Consider the following 20564-nt stretch of genomic DNA (forward strand, 5'->3'; position numbering starts at 1 on the left):
AAATGAATCTTGAGATATAATTCAAGCGGCCGAGAAAACCTCTGACATGCTTCTCAGTTTTGGGCGCAAATATCTCTTGTATTGCTTTGACCTTGGCAGGATCAACTTCAATACCCTTCTCGCTGACAATAAAGCCCAACAACTTACCAGAACGAACACCAAACGTACACTTATTGGGATTCAAGCGGAGTTTATACTTCCTCAAACGCTGGAATAACTTCAATAAATTCTCAACATGTTCCTCTTCACCAATGGATTTGGCAATCATATCATCAACATAGACCTCGATCTCTTTATGTATCATATCATGAAAAAGAGTAGTCATTTCCCTCTGGTAAGTTGCACCAGCATTCTTTAAACCGAAAGGCATCACTCTATAATAGAATCTTCCCCAGGGTGTAATGAACGTGGTCTTCTCCATATCTTCCGGTTCCATCTTGATCTGATTATAACCGGAAAATCCGTCCAAAAATGAAAAGACTTTGAACTTAGTTGTATTGTCTACCAACATATCAATGTGTGGCAGAGGGAAATCATCTTTCAGACTGTAAGACCCTAATTTTGACCCTAAGGTCCCTCATAGCATCATATCATTGCACTTTGCATCTTGCCTCAAGGATCATAACATCTTGGCTCCTTAACCCTTGGGTTGGGACTTGTGTGAGTTGGTTTGAGACCACCAAGCATGCTTGAATTGTATATTATTGCTTTTCTTATTTTGTTTACTAACCAAAAGCACAAAAATATGTCACTAACTTTGTTTGTTTTGAAGCTTGAGCAATCATGTGATCCAAGGCTCCTAGGAGGCCCCTATACTCATTGATGTGGCCAGATGAAGTTGAAAGCAAGCATGAAAATGGTTCCCAAAGCTCTCAATCATCATATATGCCTCCTAAGTATATCAATTTGTCAATTTGATCAAGATAAACCAAAGGGCTTGAGGATTGTTTCCCAAGGAAACCCTAATTCATCTGTGCATTGATTGTGCCTTACTGATGAAGCAACCTCAACCCATGATCAAATACAATCAAGGGAAGTTCTTTAACTAATCATATTATGCACATGTGAGCCTATGTGAGTGTCCTCAATCATTTATTCATCAAGATTTGAAGTTTGTACTTGAGAAGTTGATCAGTCAATTCATCTAACTATTTTGAAATCCACTGAGACCTGACTTTTGATATGTTTGTCAAATGAAGATGACCCCAAGAGAAACGATGTTCTTAAGAACCCTATGAACAACTTTCATGTTCATCAAAAATCCATTTGAAACTTGGAAGGTCATCATTCATTTCAAAACATTATAGGTCATTTTGACTGAAACCCTAATTTTGGGTCAACTTCCCAAGGACCTAACTCCTTCATTTTTTATGATTTTGAGGTGGTACCAAGTGCATTGCAAATTTTAAGATGTATACCTAAATTGTTATGTTGGACAAAATTTCATAATCCTTAAAGAAACACATGTTATAATACAAAACATTATAGGTCACTTTGGACTAAAGTCATTGAAATGTGAAAAAGTCCCACTTCAAGTGCCCATAACTTTCTTATACAAAATCCGAATGATGCAAACTTTAAGTTCAAATTGATTGTCTTGAAAGGATCTACAACTTTTATGTTGAAGGTTTTTATCATTTGAGGCTTTTAGCATTAAAACATAAGGGCTTGAAGTTGGTCCATTTTGGCAAATTTCTCAAATACATGTTTTGTACATTAAACTTCATGGCCTGTTTTAAATATTTTCCCAACTCCAAATGGATTTTTGTTCAACATAACATTTGTTCCTTATGTCAATACCTTTCCAACCATTACCCACATGCCTATGTTTCAATTTTGCAAATTGCATTTTCGAAGAGGTGAAGTTTTAGGTTCAATTATGCATAACATATCAAAATTCCATGCACAAGCTGATATCATGCAATCTACACGTCCATTTCCATTTGGTTGATGATTAGCAGTCAATTGAAATTGTTTTTGGGCCTCCCATGCGCCTGTACAGGCCCATGCATGGAGGATCCAACTTCACATGCACACGAATTCCTCATGGCATTGCATCACCTTTGGCTATAAATAGAATGCCTTGCACACTTCAAACTTCAACCTAAAGGCGCCTGAAGTTTTGCACAAGTGAAATCCCAACCCTCCATTAAAGGAATTTTGGTTTTTCTCTCAATTTTTCAAGAGCAAGCTGCATTGAAGAAGTGGAGTGGATCGAGCATTGAAAAGCTGCACTTCAAAGGTTTATATTCAAACTGTTTTGATTTGAATCTCTCTTAGTATTGAGCATTTCTTGTATTGGTTGGTACCTCTGAAGTCCTCATGTGAGAGGCAATTTATTTGTGCTTTTAATTTTATGAGTTGAGCAAACTCAGATTGAACACCTCATTTTTCTATCTCAGATTTCTCCTTCTATGAGAGTCTAGAGTATAAACTAAGGGTACAAGGGTGATGCACATCACCCCAGCTTTCGAATGATGTATGGATCGTGAATTTTGGTTGAGGTTGTGAAACTTGCAACTCTGGCCGGAACAGTGAGGTTCACCACAGAAGACGGTGGTTTCCACCACCGCCCCCACGTGGATGAGTTCCTGGCCCTTGGATCCATTGCCTCAGATCTAATCTTGGCTTTTGGTTTGGCTAACTTCATTTAATGCTTTGTACTTTACTGTTGACTCAAGTGTTCCATGAGAACGTGCTTCTCAGCCACCAAATGCGCCACGTCAATTAATGAACCAAGATCCAAGCGTTGTGGATTTTTGCAATTTCTGAAATTCCATTTTATTTTCTTTTATTCCAATTATTTTTAAAAATCTATAACTTCTTTATTTGGAATCACAAAAATATGGGACCAATTGCAACAATTTTCTCTTGAGTTCTAGTTTCTAAAAATGATTTTTAATTATTTTTGTGATTCCATTTAATATTTTTTGTGAATTATTTCTTTTCTGGTTATTTTTAATTCATTTAAAATACTTTTCAATATTCAAAAATGCCAAAAATATTTTCTTAACATCTTTGGATGATGATGGATCTATGAAAAATATTCTCATCAATTTCTCAATTGATTTGAGATTTATTTGAGATTTTAGTTCAATTATGTTTTTTTTCATTTTTAATTGTTTAAAATTAGTTTCTGTTTTCAAAAAATGATGAAATTTTTTGTCAAACCTTGTTTGACCATGTTAGACTTATGATGATCCAACTGGACTTTTCTAAGTTGATTTGAATTAGATTTGAAGTTTGACCTTTATTTGTTCATTTTAATTCAAGTATTATTTTAATTCCAAAAAATACCAAAAATATTTTTTTTGTTTCTTGACTTCTAAGCTTCATCTCACTTTTGTGTACCATTGATTGATGTTGATTCCATTCATATTTGATCAATGTGTTTTGGTTATGTTATTTGAATTTCAATTATGTACATTCCATTTCTTCTTCTTTTTCTTTTTCTTTTTGACCAATGAGTTAATGATTGGTGGTTAGTCTTGACATATGAGAGGCTTAACCTTCTTTGATCCAAATCAAATTCATCTTGATCAAAGATCAAGTGAATTGCTTTGCATTAGAGATAGGTTGCTTCTTGGTCAAGCAAAAAACCTAAATCCATACAAGGTCATTCTTCTTTTCTTTTGGCATGGCAAGTTGTAGGAGCTTGGCTTACTAGTCATGGTCTCTAACTTGTGTTTATTTGCCTATAATTTTATTGACCGGCCTCAGATAGGTGTGACTACTACATTAGTCCACTTACGATTGCTTAACATAGCGCTAAATTGCCTTATGGCACACTAACACTAACTACTAACCACTAACTTTTAATTAAAGCATTTAATTCTTGCAATTTACTTTAATGTAATTTAATTTCTTGCTCATTAATTCATTTGTCTTTGCCTTTTGCTCACTTGAGCTCATGTTTATGCTTATGCAATTTCCCTTTTGCTTAATTGGGCACATTATTGTGTATATACTATTGCCTTGTGCTTGTTTTGTTTTTGTTTGTGTGAACCCAATGCAAATGGAGAAAGGACTTAGATTTAGGACCTTACCTATGCTAAATGGAGTTTCAAGAGAAACTAGGCCTCATGCCTTTTAGCGCAACCTGAAAAATACAGTGCGCGAAAAAACAACCGGCGAAAGAAAAAGACAGAAGAGTCGCCACCGTGCGTTATTCATCCCAAAGGAGGGAAAGGAAACGCTCGAGGTAAACCTGAAAAAGGAAAGGACAAGACGGGGTCTTGCAACCAAATCTTGGGTTCGGGAGTCGGTTATGCGAAGGGAAGGTATTAGCACCCCTACGCATCCGTAGTACTCTACGGGATCCACTTTTGTAGTTCTTGTCTAAAGGGTGTGGGTTTATCTAATGTGTTATTTACTAAAAAAAAAGGGGGTTAAATGAAAATGACTCGCGCGGATGTCGCATCCCACTACGCCAAATAAGGGAAAAGAGGGCGCTTTTTTTGGCCTATAACAGCGCTTTAAAGCGCCCTCTAATCTGGCGCTAGCATAGCTAAAGACATCGCTTTTTTTCCTGGTGAAAGCGCTCTCTAAAGTGGCTCTTTAAGCCCTTTAAGGGCCACTTTAGAGGGCGCTTTTTAAAGAAAGCGCCCTCTAAAGTGGAAATTTTTAAGGGTTTAGAGGGCGCTTTTACTGGAAAGCGCCCTCTAAAGTGGAAACCTTTAAGGGTTTAGAGGGCGCTTTTATTGGAAAGCGCCCTCTAAAGTGGAAATTTAAAGGGTTTAGAGGGCGCTTATTTTGGAAAGCGCCCTCTAAAGTGGGTGGTTATTTAACATTTACATGCATCACATGTCTCTGTGACCATATTCTCATTTCAGGTTATGTTGCAGCCACAAGAGGTAACCAGAAGAAAATGGCATACAGCTGCTTGTTATAATTCACAAGAGCAACTAAAGGTTCTTTTTATGCTTTTATAATATTAAAATACAAATACTGATATATGCTTATTGTTTATATGATCCTCTTGCTATTTGAAATGTCATGAACTGAAACCACTGCTACTCTAATTGAAATGTATAATAACCACTCTCTTTCATTTATTTGTTTATAATCAATCAATTACAACAAAAATGCAAGTATGCTGCTAGATTAGAAAATCACACTGTTTTGGTATTTTTCATATTTAACAAGACCAAAGAGCACAAAAATGAAATGAGTTGATTCAGAAAAAAAAAATATGAATGTGAATACATGAGTGAACACTAGCTGAAGTGCTACTCGAAAGGAAACTTCATCTGAAAAACTGTTGTATTTCTTCAAGAGTTTTTCCCTTTGTCTCGGGGACCCAAATGGCAACCAATCCTGCTGTGAAAACACACACTGCAGTATATATTATGAAGGTTCCTGATAAAAACATAGGAAGCTTCTGGTTAGAAACAATAGATATTTATAGAAAATTAACATAGGCAATGCACACAAACCTCCCGAACTCCAATCCAAGAGCAAATTTGATGTTAATGTAACCAACCAGGAAAAGAACCAATTGGCAAGTGTTGCAAAACTTCCAGCTAGGCCTTTGATGTTAATCGGAAGAATCTATTATGTAAAATATATTCAACACATCAACTATCACATTATATTACAACAAAGGTTTGTTCATATAGGGTTGTCATGCATATTATTATTGAAGAAAATTGTACCTCAGACATTATAATCCATGGCATTGCTCCTAATCCCAGAGAGAATTCAATAACCATGACCTGAAAGAAATTGAAAGTTTATAATAATCAAGTTAGGGAAACAAACAATAGAAACCATCATTTGTGTAATAAAGTTGTATTTACACACCACAACTCCAGCCACCGATACGAGGCTCAATGTCGCATATAAATCAGAATCTGGTGATATATATTCCTGAGAGCAAATTCAACATAAAATATATTATCCATATAAAAAACCAAAAATATAAAGAAGAATTTACTGATATATAATCCTGTGAATCTGTGTTACAAATTTCTGAATATTTATGCATGAATGCATGTGTAATATCTAGTTAATGTATTATGTATATATAAAAATAAACAAAAAAATGTTCAAAAAATATAACAAACAAAAAAATTATTATTACCTTCAAGTAGAATGATATTGAAACAACCAAAAGACTCAAAGCCAGTGCAGATGAAGAAACCTGCAATAGGAGATTTTGATTAATCTCTTATTACCCTCCAAACAAATAGTAATGTGAATGCAAAAATTATCGAAAAAGCTCAGACTCACAATAAGTAAAAGCCGGCGACCAGATTTGTCTGCTAACCACAAAGTTAAAATCGTAGCAAGAACCTAAATGACATGTAAATATTGTTCAGATTATGGTCTGATAAATTTGGAACGTTACAAATTTAGTTTCCTTTCGGTCGAACCTGAACAGCACCGACTCCAAATGTTGCTACATCACTCGAAACATGCGTCTAAATCTCGGAATAACAGGAAAATACCACAAGACTTTTGCTGGAGACAACTTGTTCTTATATCGCGAGACACCGCATTTAGGACACTCATTTAACGATGCATACTCATTTCGAAACAAAACACAATCGTTTGGACATGCATGTATCTTATCATAGCTCATGCCAATAGAGCACAACATCTTTTTGGTCTCATATGTTCGATTGGGAAGAACATTATCCTCAGGAAGCATATCTTTCAAAAGGGCTAATAACTCTGTGAAACTTTTATCCGACCATCCATTGCCCGCCTTTAAGTTGTACAACTTTAATACCGCAGACAATCTTGTGAATTTAGTGCAACCATCATACAAAGGTTTCTCTGCATCACTTACCAACCTCTCAAACATTTCGGGACAATTCTTAAGATCTCCTTCAAGTGCTTCTGCAATCTCTTCAACTCGATCACAATCGTATGTATCTGCGCCACTATAGTTTGAGGCATAGGTCGTACTATCCCCCGGTTCAACATTCTCGTTACTTTTCTCACCATGCAAATTCCAACATGTATAACTTCGATCAATTCCATGCCTCATTAGATGCGATGTCAACTGAACTGCATCAACCCGTTTCCCATAACAACAACCCAAGCAAGGACATATCATTCTATTGGGGTCTTCGGCGTGCGCAACAGCAAACTTAACGAATTCTGATACCCCATTCTCGTACTCTCTCGATAATCGATTGGAAGACATCCATGTATTATCCATTACTAATTAGAATAAACAAAAAACAATTTCAGAAGAGAAACCAAAAATGGGATGAGACAAAATAAGTTCGCTTTATTGAGTTAGTCTCTGTGCAGGGCATTCATGTCTCCAACAACAACCCAAAACCAAAACAATTTTGGTTTATTGAGTTAGTTTCTCAACATTTTCAGATATCTCTGACTTCAATAGCATGAGAATGTATGAACCATGCATTAAGCATTAGTGGTATGCACTAATTTGTAGCATAGTTATATATCATCATATAGTTTTTACAAAAGATAAACATTGACTAGAAATTATATATGTAGAATTGTATAATGGTCTAACTGAAAGCTAACAGAAGAATAGTCGACTCTAATTTACTCTATCAAATAACATCCATACCTAAACTTCATAAGTTACTAGCTACGCTATGTATGCTAGAATAAATACACTCATAAGCTGCATAGTGTACCTTTGATTGGTAGAAGGTATTTTAGATATTGCTGCCTCCTTTTTCTACATCGAGAAACAAATGGAACTGTTGGTGAAATTTAACCCATAATGCCTAGTCTCCATTGCTAGCATTGCAACACAATAATTATTGTTGAGAATACTCAATAAATGTATGAACCAAGAAAAATGAAACCAATAATGAACAATAGCGAACGTCAGAAGAGAAACCAAGTAATATGAAGATTAGAAAAATACCTATGGTGTCAAAATCGAACAGCTAACAACGAATTAATAGAAGGAGGAAACGTCGTAGATCTAACAGAGGTGGAAGGAGAACGCCTTAGAAGTAGCGAAAATCGTAGCAGTGAGAACCCTAACGTGAAAAAGAACGAAAATAATAGAGAGTGAAATAACAAAATGCGCAGTATGTTATAATTTTAATGTTTACTAAAGGGGACCTTAGAGGGCGCTTGTGGAAAAAAAGCGCCCTCTAAAGGGGGCCTAAGAGGGCGCTTATGAAAGCGCTCTCTAAGGCTTTCCAAAAGCGCTTTATAAACTGGAAATGCACATGGACTAATAGAGCGCTTTTTTAAAAGCGCCCTCTAAGGGTAACCTTAGAGGGCGCTTTCTAAAAAGCGCCCTGTATTGTTGTCCCTCTATCTCCTCCTTATTTTTTCGCTTCACCTTAGAGGGCGCTTTATCACAAAACCGCCCTCTAAAGTGCGCTGTCTATTCCAGTTGTCTGCTCCTTATTTTTTCGCTTCACTTTAGAGTGCGCTTTTGTAATAAAGCGCCCTCTAAGGTGTGCTGTCTATTCCAGTTTTTGGCGTAGTGTCCACTGCATACGTATCTCATCTGAATATGAGAATCAGAGTCTTCGTAGCTCGGCTGACCTATGGGTTCGGGGGATGTGTGCTCGCTAAGACATCGCGTCTTATGCCTACGTATCTCATCTGGAATGAGAATCAGAGCAAGCCGTAGTTCGGCTAACTACGGGGTTATGGAGTGGGTTTTGGACGAACGACGTTATTACGCAATCTACCAGATGCTCGACCTTTGGAGACTTACTCACCTGTAGTAGAAGGAGTAAACGTGTGTTTAGGAGAAGAAAAATCAATGAAGGGTTAGGGTTTGGGATGCTCAAGGGTAAAAAGGCAGTCCTCGACGAAGGAACCGCGCTACCTGTGGGGATACGAACACATACAAAACAAACATGTATAAAGTAAACATGCCAACAAGGGGCTAAGAAGTAAATAAACAAAATAAAAACAAATGCCTCCTATCGAGGTCTTCCAGCTAAGAAAGCGATAAAATGCGGAAAAAGAGGTAAAAGTATCACACGGATAAATATCCGAAGTAACAGCAATTAAAGGAGTAAGAAACCCATGGATCTCCTAAGCTAATGCCATCAAAGAAAGGTGAGTCAGTACAGGTAATCAGAATGAACCTCCAGGGGGTATCCCACAAATAAAGTGGGAAAACCACGCAAACCATCTTTGCAAGAGTCTGTGAGCCCTCACAAAAACTCAACAAAAGGGTTAGTGAAACACGATAAGCATTTTTTTCATGGATAACAGTATGGTTTCAGAAACCTCAAACCCTGTGGCATACATTTCGGAAATCATGTGATTAAACATTCAAGGCATAGGTTTCACCCATTCATGCATAATTAAACCCGTGGGCAAAAACATAATGAAATTCATCCATCATACCTCATACATTCAGATGATCCAAATTAAGAGCATAAAATCATGGGAATGAGGCAAACCTGATGGGAGAGACCGGTTGAAATCAAATGGCACGGCTGGGTTTGCAAGGCAAAGTTAGGGTTTGCGTGAGATGAAAGTGTGTGAGTCAGATTGAATTTTTCAGAGCTGCCTGGGGGTTGCTCTGAGTTCTCTGTCAGGTTTCTCTTCAGGTTTTGTCCAGGGTTTTGTTCCAAGGAAACCTCAGAGTATTTTGCTTCACTTCCTTTTTCTGTCTGATCTCCCTCTTTTATAACCTGATTTTCATGGCTTTGTGGGCTCAAATGAGAGAGGTCCAAGTCCAAGTTTTTTCTATTATATTCTTTTAATTATTTATTTATTTATTTATCTTTTTTTTTTTATTATTTTTTTTTTCTGGATTTTTTATTTTTTGGATTTTTTATTTTTTGGATTTTTTTTTGGATCTAATTCTGATTGACATGATGAAATGCTAAATGAATGCATGAATGAGGAGGACAAATTTTGGGGTGTTACAGCTGCCCCTATTCAATCATCAGCTAACCCGAGTAGGATGAAAGCGAACAACTTATCAGACAAACGGGGTGAGCTGTGATTGAATACCAAAGACAGACCGAAAATTTGCGCTCCGAGAACACCACAAAAACGCGGAAATACACCGCGCTGTTTATTTTTCTTCCGATCCTCTGACTGGATCTGAATCAGTCTTCTGGCTTAATCTGGAGTTTCGATCCTCTGGCTGAACCTATACTCAATTTAGTCCTCTGGTTGGATATTAATTTTGATCCTCGGGCTGGATATGATTTTGATCTTCTGGCTAGATCTTCTTCGATCTTCTGGCTAGATCTCCTTCGTTTCGATTCTCTGGCTGAATCTATTTCCTTTAATTCTCTGGCTGAATCTACTTCGATCTTCTGGCTAGATCTGAATTGTTTCGATTCTCTGGATGAATCTATTTCCGGTCTTCGGGCTAGACCTGACTTCGATCTTCTGGCTAGATCTTCTTCGATCTTCTGGCTAGATCTCCTTTGTTTCGATTCTCTAGATGAATCTATTTCCTTTGATTCTCTGGCTGAATCTACTTCGATCTTCTGGCTAGATCTGAATTGTTTCGATTCTCTGGTTGAATCTATTTCCGGTCTTCGGGCTAGACCTGACTTCGATCTTCTGGCTAGATCTGGATTGTTTTGATGATAAATTCCCATCATTAGGATCCCGCATTTGAGGCATGCGCTGGTTGACCCTCTTTTGAAATCTACACCCAACCTTCATATTAGATATGCAGCTTCGAGAGTATTCCACTTTTGGGCTTCGTACATATTCTTCGGGCTAGAACATGTTGTAACGACTCCTCAATTAGACTTGGGCTTGCTGGGGAAATAAAGCTTGTAGGCGACTTCACTGGGGAATCTTCAAATTGAGCCTTAGGCTGGCTTACTGGAACACGATTCTCAGGCTGAATCTTCGAAATGACCCTCAGGCTGGATCACTAGAACACGATTCTCAGGATGAATCTTCAAAACGACCCTCAGGCTGGATCACTCACGCTTAATCCTCTGGCTGGATCTCATGACCTTGGTTGTAAAGTAATTCTTCAGTCTGCTTGGAAGAACCTGTTTATCAGCTTATGTGTATGCTTGATATGATATGCATGCAAATGCAAATGTTATGCATGGTGTAAAAAGAAATCTGCTTGGGGAAGCAAACTCCGGTAGGGAACAGATCGCTGTATCAATCCTTGAATGCTCTGTGGGGAATGATCCGTCTGTCGGGACCAATGAGCCATCCAAAATAAATTGGCTGCTTGAAAAGTTGACCTTGCGGGGGGAGTATCAACTATGGAAACTCTGTTCGGCGAGGCTCTGTGAGGAGAGTCTGTGGGGAAAACATTTCCTGGGGAAATTTCGTAGGAAACGACCTTTGCTGGGGATATGAACTTGCTAATCGCCCTCAAGCTGGGGATTAACAAATCTGTTAAAAATAATCTGTTGGGGAATGAGATGAACACCGGGAACACCACCCTCTCATCTGTTGGTTATGCAACCACTCCACTGTTGCTAGGAAGATACAGTCTGACACTGTCAACTCTGCTGGGGATATATAGTCTGGATACTGTCAACTCTGCTGGGGAACATGCTCTACTGAGGAGAGACTTTGTCAACCGTTTGGGGATGAGGATTCATGACTTGGCATCCGGTTCCTGTGACCTGCAACCAAAAATACACGTATGCCTCGGGGGAATTACTCGGTTTGAATTCACCATCCGGGATTAAGCACATTCAAAGCAATTTTAAATGTTTTCCTGTGCAAATCATCTGCAAAAGCCACCATTATGTTCATATGCAATATGTTTTATCAAAAATTCAGACATTTTTGCAAACAAACTGATAAATGAAAAATAAAGAGGCTCTTTAACTGAATTATTCGACTCTTACTGGGGAGAAAATTTGTGCCAGGAATAGGCGAGGGTATCAGGAAGCTGATCCCTGAAAAGAGGTGATCGCTATAAAAAGAGAACTATCCTAATGGCAATGGGGATACGGGGTCCCACCGAGTTTCGACTCTGCTATGGCTCGTATGTCCTCAAGACGCTCTGCTCATCTTGCTTTCTGAAGTGGATGATTAGTCGATTTTTAACCTTCGAAGATTGCCGGATTGAATGAAACGGTGATATAACACTGATGAACTCAGATCACAGTCATTCGCTTATTCCCTAACTTTTGCCTGGATCGCCCCCTTTTTCGGGTTTTCAATCCACCGGGATACCCATTTTTGCCTAAGCCGCCCTTTTGGGTTTTCGACTCACCGGGTGTACTCTTTTTTTATATCCCTAATTTTTGCCCAAACCTCTTTATTCTCTTTTTTTTTTGTTCGTCGGGATACCCTTTTTTTGCCTGGACTATTCTTTTTATCGTCCAGCGGGTCTATTTTATGCGAAGTATTTTTTTTAACTGCGTCTGAGTTAATAGGGGACGGGAATCCTTCGCCATCCATGGTTGTTAGCATCAAAGCTCCGCCATAGAAAATCCTTTTAACCACGTACGGACTCTCATAGTTCGGTGTCCATTTGCCCCTGTGATCTGTGTTGGGAGGAAGAAATCTTTTGAGTACCAATTCACCGACTTGATACCCCCGAGGGCGCAGTTTCTGACCAAATGCTTTCTTCATTCGTCTCTGACCGAGATACGTCAATTCTGGGTACGTAGTTCCAGCATAACACCTTAATCATTGAAGACAAGGTAAACAAAGCATCAGCAAATTGGTTTTCTTCAAAAGAAAGTCAACAATCTTCTCGTGTAGTCTCTGTAAGGAGCCAGATGAGGCTGAGGTGTATACCATTTCCCGTTGGTTTGATTGATGACCAAAGCTGAATCCCCGTATACATCCAGGGTTTTAATCTGTATATTGACGGCTTCCTCAAGTCTTAGGATACAAGCTTCGTATTCGGCTTCATTGTTGGTGCAGGGAAAAGTTATTCTGGCACCAAATGGCATATGAACCCCCTTCCGGTGTGATCAACACTACACCAACTCCGCGACCATTGACGTGGACCGCCCCATCAAACATCATAACCCATTTGGATTCAGGGTCAGGCCCCTCCTCCGGGAGTGGTTCCTCTCAATCTTTCGATTTGAGAAACATGATGTCCTCATCAGGAAAGTCAAACTTCATAGGTTGGTAATCATCAATCGGTTGCTCTGCAAGATAGTCTGACAAGACACTTCCCTTGATGGCTTTTTGTGAAGTGTATTGGATGTCATACTCTGTCAGTATCATTTGTCACCTAGTAACCTTTCCGGTAAGTGCTGGCTTTTCAAAAATATACTTGACTGGATCCATTTTTGATATCAATAGAGTCGTGTGAGTCAACATATACTGTCTTAGTCGGCGAGCAGCCCATGCCAAAGCGCGGCAAGTTTTCTCGAGCAATGAGTATCTTTGTTCACAGTCGGTAAACTTTTGCTAAGGTAGTATATTGCATGCTCTTTTCGACCTGACTCGTCATGCTGACCGAGCACACAACCCATTGACCTTTCTAACACAGTCAAGTACATGATCAACGGTCTTTCCTCTCGGCCTGTAGACTTGCCCCGATCTTGATCTCATTCTTGCCGTCTGCGGTACCGATGTTGACGGTCTCAATCACCTCCTGATAAGGTATAATAGCTCGGTCCTCCTGTTTCAACAATCTGGCTAACCCTTCAGGCAATTCACAATCTTCCTCAACCCCTTCTTCGGCTTAATAGATAGGATTGTCGAAGTCATACTTGGCCATAGCAGTGTCGTTAGTAGTGAGATCCGGGTGGTCAGCTCTGCATGATGGAGGATCATGCTTTACCTTAGAATGAGAGTTTTTTTTTGGAAAGAACGAAAAATAAAAATTGCCATTTTTTTTTGTAAAAGTAGAAAGAAAGAGAACACAAAATTGTTTGCAAAAGCCGTCCTTTATTGATGATAAAAATAATTGCGAAATGTAACTAAATGGGTGGCCCTACAAATGAGTCGTTACACCTTGGGCAAAGTGTAAGACTTTATTATGCATGTAATAAAGGAAAACAATAAAAATCACTCTTTCAGTAGAGTAACCCGGACGGTTTTTTCAGACGACCAATTGTCGAGCTTTTCTCCCGGGACACACGGGCGAATCCAGCTACCTAAGTCATAGTCGATGTCAGCCTTGTCTTCATCTGCAGCATTGCCGATGTGGGGAGAAACCAAACCCCCGCTGGAGAGAGTACCGGTTTCATTCTTCTGAGATCCCGGAGCATACCCCAATCCAAACTTGTCTTCTTTGATGACTGGCTCCACAAATTTGCCTCAGCCTTGGGCATTACCAGCTTTAACCACTTCGACAGCTTGCTTGTATGAAGAGATAGAAGTCCCGACCTTCTCAAACTCAGGTGAAAAGACAGCTTCGGGCGCGACCTCATTGATGTTTATGGCTTCGAAGCCCTGACACAGTATCTCGTGCATCTCGCCGTCCATCTCTACATACTTAAATGTAGACAGGTGGCTAACAAAAATATCCTCTTCACCACAGACAGTGACGACCTGACCTTCTAGTTCATATTTGAGCTTCTGGTGGAGGGTAGAAGTAACAGCACCGGCAACATGAATCCAAGGCCGACCTAGCAGACAGCTGTAGGCAGGCTGGATATCCATCACATAAAAGGTGCTCTTGAACACCTGCGGTCCAATCTTAACTGGCGACTCAACTTCGCCAAAGACAGCGCTCTTAGAGCCATCAAAAGCCCTCACAACTAAGTTACTTGGCCTCAGGATGGTGTCATCGCAATCCAACTTCATTAAGGCTTTCTTTGGAAGAACATTCAGAGAAGAGCCTGTATCAACCAAAACATGGGAAAGCATCACCCCTTTGCACTCCATTGTGATATGCAAGGCTTTGTTGTGATTCCTACCCTCAGATGTCAGGTCATTATCGGTGAAACCTAGCCCCCGGCTAGCGTTTACATTGGAAACTACCGACTCCAGTTGGTTAACAGTTATCTCCGGTGGAACATAGGCCATATTCAATACTTTCAACAAGGCGACTCTGTGCGCCTCAGAGCACAGCAATAGTGAGAGAATGGAGATCTTTGAGGGTGTCTGATTTAGCTGGTCGACTACCTTGTAGTCACTTTTCTTGATAATCCTCATAAACTCATCCACTTCCTTCTCGAATGCGGTCTTAGGAGGATCTTCCTCAGTAGTAACCTCTTCGGCGGCCATCTGTTTCCCTTTAGCCTTGGTAGCTGCCTCGGCTTCAGTATTCGCGCGTAATGTTGATGGTGCAAATAGGCGTCCACTGCGAGTGAAGCCACCAACCCCTCCAACATTGTCTACAGCGGAGCTACCAAAGTCAATGTCTTCTCCGTTAACTTTCTGCCCCTGGCAGTAGATATCAGCCCCATAGTGCCACGGGATAGCATTGTCTTTCTCATACGGAACGGGTCCTGGAATTGTGATGGTGATCGGACCAACCAAAGTCGGTTGAGGGCTGTCAGAGTAAATTGCAACTGGTGCTGAACTTTCGATGTTCACCGCTGCTGGTTCTGTACTTTCTGGGAAATATATTGTTGTCGGAGCGAGTCTCTTGGGAACATATATTTCTTCAGGAGTGAAATAAAACGTCACCGTCATACATCATTCTTCATTGGACGGTCCTGATCGAACTGAAGACAACCTTCATCGATCAGTTGCTGAATACCCCTTCTCAAACTGTCACATCCGTTTTCGGCAGCTTGACAATTTCTGCATTCTTCCCCACAGCCCGGGAAAATCTGTCCTTTCAGAAGTCGGTCTTTAACCACCGATAGCGAAGTCTTCACCTTAGTCACATCAGAAACCAAATTCAAAGTTTCCCCACTATCAACAATATTAATCCTCTGCCCGCCGTGAGCCGGCATCAGGTTCTGGATAACATTAGGCACTGGAGCAAAATTGATAGCCTGGGCATCTCTCAAATCTTGTACCTTTAACTGGAGAGCCTTGCAATTATCTGTAGTATGGCCAGGTGCGTTGGAGTGAAAAGCACATCTGGCGTTGACATCATAACCTCTAGGCAAATTATTGGGATCGATTGGTGGGGCCAGAGTTCTCAACGTAACCAGATTCATGTCAATCAGCTTGGGAAGTAATACTGAATAAGGAATTGGGATTGGCTCGATGACCCGGTATGTCTGCCTTGGACGTTGTTGATAGTGTCTCTGCTGACCCGGATTACCTCCTTGTTGTTGATTGTTGTACCTGGGTTGTTGTTGCGGATGATATTGTGGTTGAGGAACAGGTGTTGGAATAGTGACTGCGGCCACTTGATCTTGATAATAATTAGGGCGTCCTCTACCCCTGCCTCTGCCGGCATACACAACGCTTGCCTCGCCTTCTTTTCTTCGCTGACCGTTACCAGCAAACGGTCTCTTGGGACCTGATGAGTTGGAAGCACTATTGTCTTGAATTCGGCCCATCTTCAACAGACTCTCGATTCTTTCTCCAGCAATTACTATCTCTACAAAGCTGATTGACGGGCAAGCAGCCAATCTCTCAATATAATTGCCTTGAAGAGTGTTCATGAACATGTCTGCCATCTCCCTTTCAGACATAGGGGGTTGGACGGACGCAGCAATCTGTCTCCAACGCTGAGCATACTCTCTAAAGGTTTCCTTGGCAGTCTGAGACATACCTTGCAACAAGGTCCGATTTGGAGCCATGTCCAAGTTGTATTGATATTGCTTGACAAAAGCCTCTGCCAAGTCTTTCCAGCTCTTGATGGTAGTACGAGACAAATGAGTATACCATTCACGAGAAGCTCCAGTTAGGCTGTCTTCAAAATAGTACATCCACAGCTTTTCATCTTCCGTGTGAGCTCCCAACTTTCCCAGATAAGATTGGAGATGAGTGTGTGGGCAAGAAGCCCCGTTGTATTTCTCAAAAGTAGGGGGTTTGAACTTGTGAGGAATCCTTACTCCCTGAACCAGACCAAGATTTGTGACATCAAAGCCTAAGGAATTTTGAGACTCCAAAGATTTGAGCTTCTCAGCAAGCTCATCCATACGGCGAGTGACCTCGAGGGGCTCGTTGTGCAAAGAAAATTGATCATAATGGTAATCTTCAGTAACGAGGCACCCGTTAATCCGAATTCCTTGATTCACATTGTACCTTCCGCCAATACCATTTCCAACATTCCCTGTGTTGCCAACATTACCCGGGTTTCCATCAGCATTTGCGTTACCCGCGTTACCAGTGTTCATAGGGTTATCAGCGTTTCCAGGGTTACCAGGGTTTCCCTCAGCATTTGGTATCTCCACCTCCGGATCGGGTCTCGGTTGCTCAACCAATTCCCTCAGCTTTTTCTGGCCTTCTGCCATACCAGTCATCAATGTCATGAACTGATCCATCCTTTCACGCATATCAGCCAGCTCTTTCTGTACTTGGTCCATCGTTAGCTGTTGACGATTTTCCTTTGTCAGTTACCTGTGGACTCGCTTGGGACCAATAACTGCCTGATACAGGGAACAAACATTAGACCATGCGGTGACACCTGCAAAACAGACAAGGGTTAATATGCATGGTATGCGATGCACTGCTTGTTCAGTTTTAAGGCACCCCCGTTTTGAAAGGGAATACCCTGCAAATGAATAAGCATGAGATGTTGGATTCAAATATGCAGATGATGTTATGCAATGCAAAGGCATATCAATCAGAATTGATGGATCCGCTTGAACATCTGTCAGGTTGCACTGCCTGGAGAGAAATTCACTGAGGAATATAATACAAGACCAAAACTCTGCTCCAGAAAACCGGGTTGGTTGGAGGTTAAGGTTTCCTGAATTTAGCCCGCCCCTCATTGGTAGGTTCTAAGAACAGAAGTTCGTCAGCTTCAGCCCTTCAGTCGCGAATAATACGTTTACCACTGAAGGTTTGGTATTATTACGGGACAAAAAACCTCCATTGACTCCCCTCAACAGGACATCCTAATAGCAAGTTCCCAGTCTCGGGATCCTCGGATTGAGCAGCGAGAATGCGCCCACCAGAGCTAACATAATCACGTCTCGGAGGAGAGGCCTCGACTGAGTTCTCGGGAAATGGTCACCAGAGTCGACGATTTCTAGAGGAACATCCTGCCGTTACGGAACACCCGTAAGACATAATATATCTAAAAGAAACCTCGTCTGGTTGTGGTTCTTCACGAACGACTTAACGTAGCAACACACCATGCAAGCCTCATGATTATCCACTCTAAAACCTGTGTGTACACTCAAGCCTGGGTAATGGGTTTATCTCTCATAGAACACCCCATCCCAACAAACAAACAAACAGATCCAACAGATACAACAGATGCATGCAAGCAGGTAAGCAAATAAACGTACAAAAGCATGAACACCCAATAAACAAGAAATCACACAAGCTAGGAGGGACTCGCTAAGGGAAGATGGACCAGAAGAGGTCAACTTCTTTCAATCCCCAGCAGAGTCGCCAGCTGGCGCAACCTGAAACATACAGTGCGCGAAAAAACAACCGGCGAAAGAAAAAGACAGAAGATTCGCCACCGTGCGTTATTCATCCCAAAGGAGGGAAAGGAAATGCTCGAAGTAAACCTGAAAAAGGAAAGGACAAGATGGGGTCTTGCAACCAAATCTTGGGTTCGGGAGTCGGTTATGCGAAGGGAAGGTATTAGCACCCCTAAGCATCTGTAGTACTCTACGGGATCCACTTTTGTAGTTCTTGTCTAAAGGGTGTGGGTTTATCTAATGTGTTATTTACTATAAAAAAAAAGGGTTAAATGAAAATAACTCGCACGGATGTCGCATCCAATGCATACGTATCTCATCTAAATATGAGAATCAGAGTCTTCATAGCTCAGCTGACCTATGGGTTGGGGGGATGTGTGCTCGCTAAGACATCGCGTCTTATGCCTACGTATCTCATCTGGAATGAGAATCAGAGCAAGTCGTAGTTCGGCTAACTACGGGGTTATGGAGTGGGTTTTGGACGAACGACCTTATTACGCAATCTACCGGAAGCTCGACCTTTGGAGACTTACTCACCTGTAGTAGAAGGAGTAAACGTGTGTTTAGGAGAAGAAAAATCAATGAAGGGTTAGGGTTTGGGATGCTCAAGGGCAAAAAGGCAGTCCTCGACGAAGGAACCGCGCTACCTGTGGGGATACGAACACATACAAAACAAACATGTATAAAGTAAACATGCCAACAAGGGGCTAAGAAGTAAATAAACAAAAGAAAACAAATGCCTCCTATCGAGGTCTTTCAGCTAAGAAAGCGATAAAATGCGAAAAAAGAGGTAAAAGTACCACACGGATAAAGATCCAAAGTAACAGCAATTAAAGGAGTAAGAAACCCAGGGATCTCCTAAGCTAATGCCATCAAAGAAAGGTGAGTCAGTACAGGTAATCAGAATGAACCTCCAGGGGGTATCCCACAAATAAAGTGGGAAAACCACGCAAACCATCTCTGCAAGAGTCTGTGAGCCCTCACAAAAACTCAACAAAAGGGTTAGTGAAACACGATAAGCATTTTTTTCATGGATAACAATATGGTTTCAGAAACCTCAAACCCTGTGGCATACATTTCGGAAATCATGTGATTAAACATTCAAGGCATAGGTTTCACCCATTCATGCATAATTAAACCCGTGGGCAAAAACATAATGAAATTCATCCATCATACCTCATACATTCAGATGATCCAAATTAAGAGCATAAAATCATGGGAATGAGGCAAACCTGATGGGAGAGACCGATTGAAATCAAATGGCACGGTTGGGTTTGCAAGGCAAAGTTAGGGTTTGCGTGAGATGAAAGTGTGTGAGTCAGATTGAATTTTTCAGAGCTGCCTGGGGGTTGCTCTGAGTTCTCTGTCAGGTTTCTCTTCAGGTTTTGTCCAGGGTTTTGTTCCAAGGAAACCTCAGAGTATTTTGCTTCTCTTCCTTTTTCTGTCTGATCTCCCTCTTTTATAACCTGATTTTCATGGCTTTGTGGGCTCAAATGAGAGAGGTCCAAGTCCAAGTTTTTTCTATTATATTTTATTTATTTATTTATTTATTTTTATTTATTTATTTATTTATTTTCTTTTTTCTTTTTTTTTCTTTTTTTTTTATTTTTTTTATTTTTTTTTATTTTTTGGATCTAATTCTGATTGACATGATGAAATGCAATATGAAATGCTAAATGAATGCATGAATGAGGAGGGCAAATTTTGGGGTGTTACACCTTTAGAATGCTAAATATGTTGAAGAGCAACTAGGCCTCATGCCTTTAGAATGCTTAATCTTGAAGATGAATTGAAAAGACCCATAATTCTAAACTCACTCTTGACCATTCTTTTTGTTGCATTGTGGAAATTTTTGATTTGTGTGTTCTTGTGTAATAGGGATCCTAAACATGAGCCAATTAGAAGAGCCATTGTCATGGACATCTAAGATAAGAGATACAAAAGCCAATTGGAAGATTCCTAGGAGCTTGATTGATATTTGCTTGATTGCTTGAGTTAATTGCTTATTGCTTGCTAAGTCCAAAGGAATGGAGCAACTTGGATCATCTTTATGATCTCAAGAAGGGAACTCCAAGTGGTTTTATTTCTCTTCCCTCATCTTTGCATGTTTAGGATCTAGCCCTTCTCTTCTTCTCTCCACTCTAACCCAAGCCAAACTTTTTGTGCAAACATTAACATTGCTTTCAAAAATTAGAAACCTAGGCATTATGCCTTTGATTTTTCAAACTC

Source organism: Lathyrus oleraceus, chromosome 3, assembly GCF_024323335.1.
Source record: "Lathyrus oleraceus cultivar Zhongwan6 chromosome 3, CAAS_Psat_ZW6_1.0, whole genome shotgun sequence".
NCBI classification, from domain to species: Eukaryota; Viridiplantae; Streptophyta; class Magnoliopsida; order Fabales; family Fabaceae; genus Lathyrus; species Lathyrus oleraceus.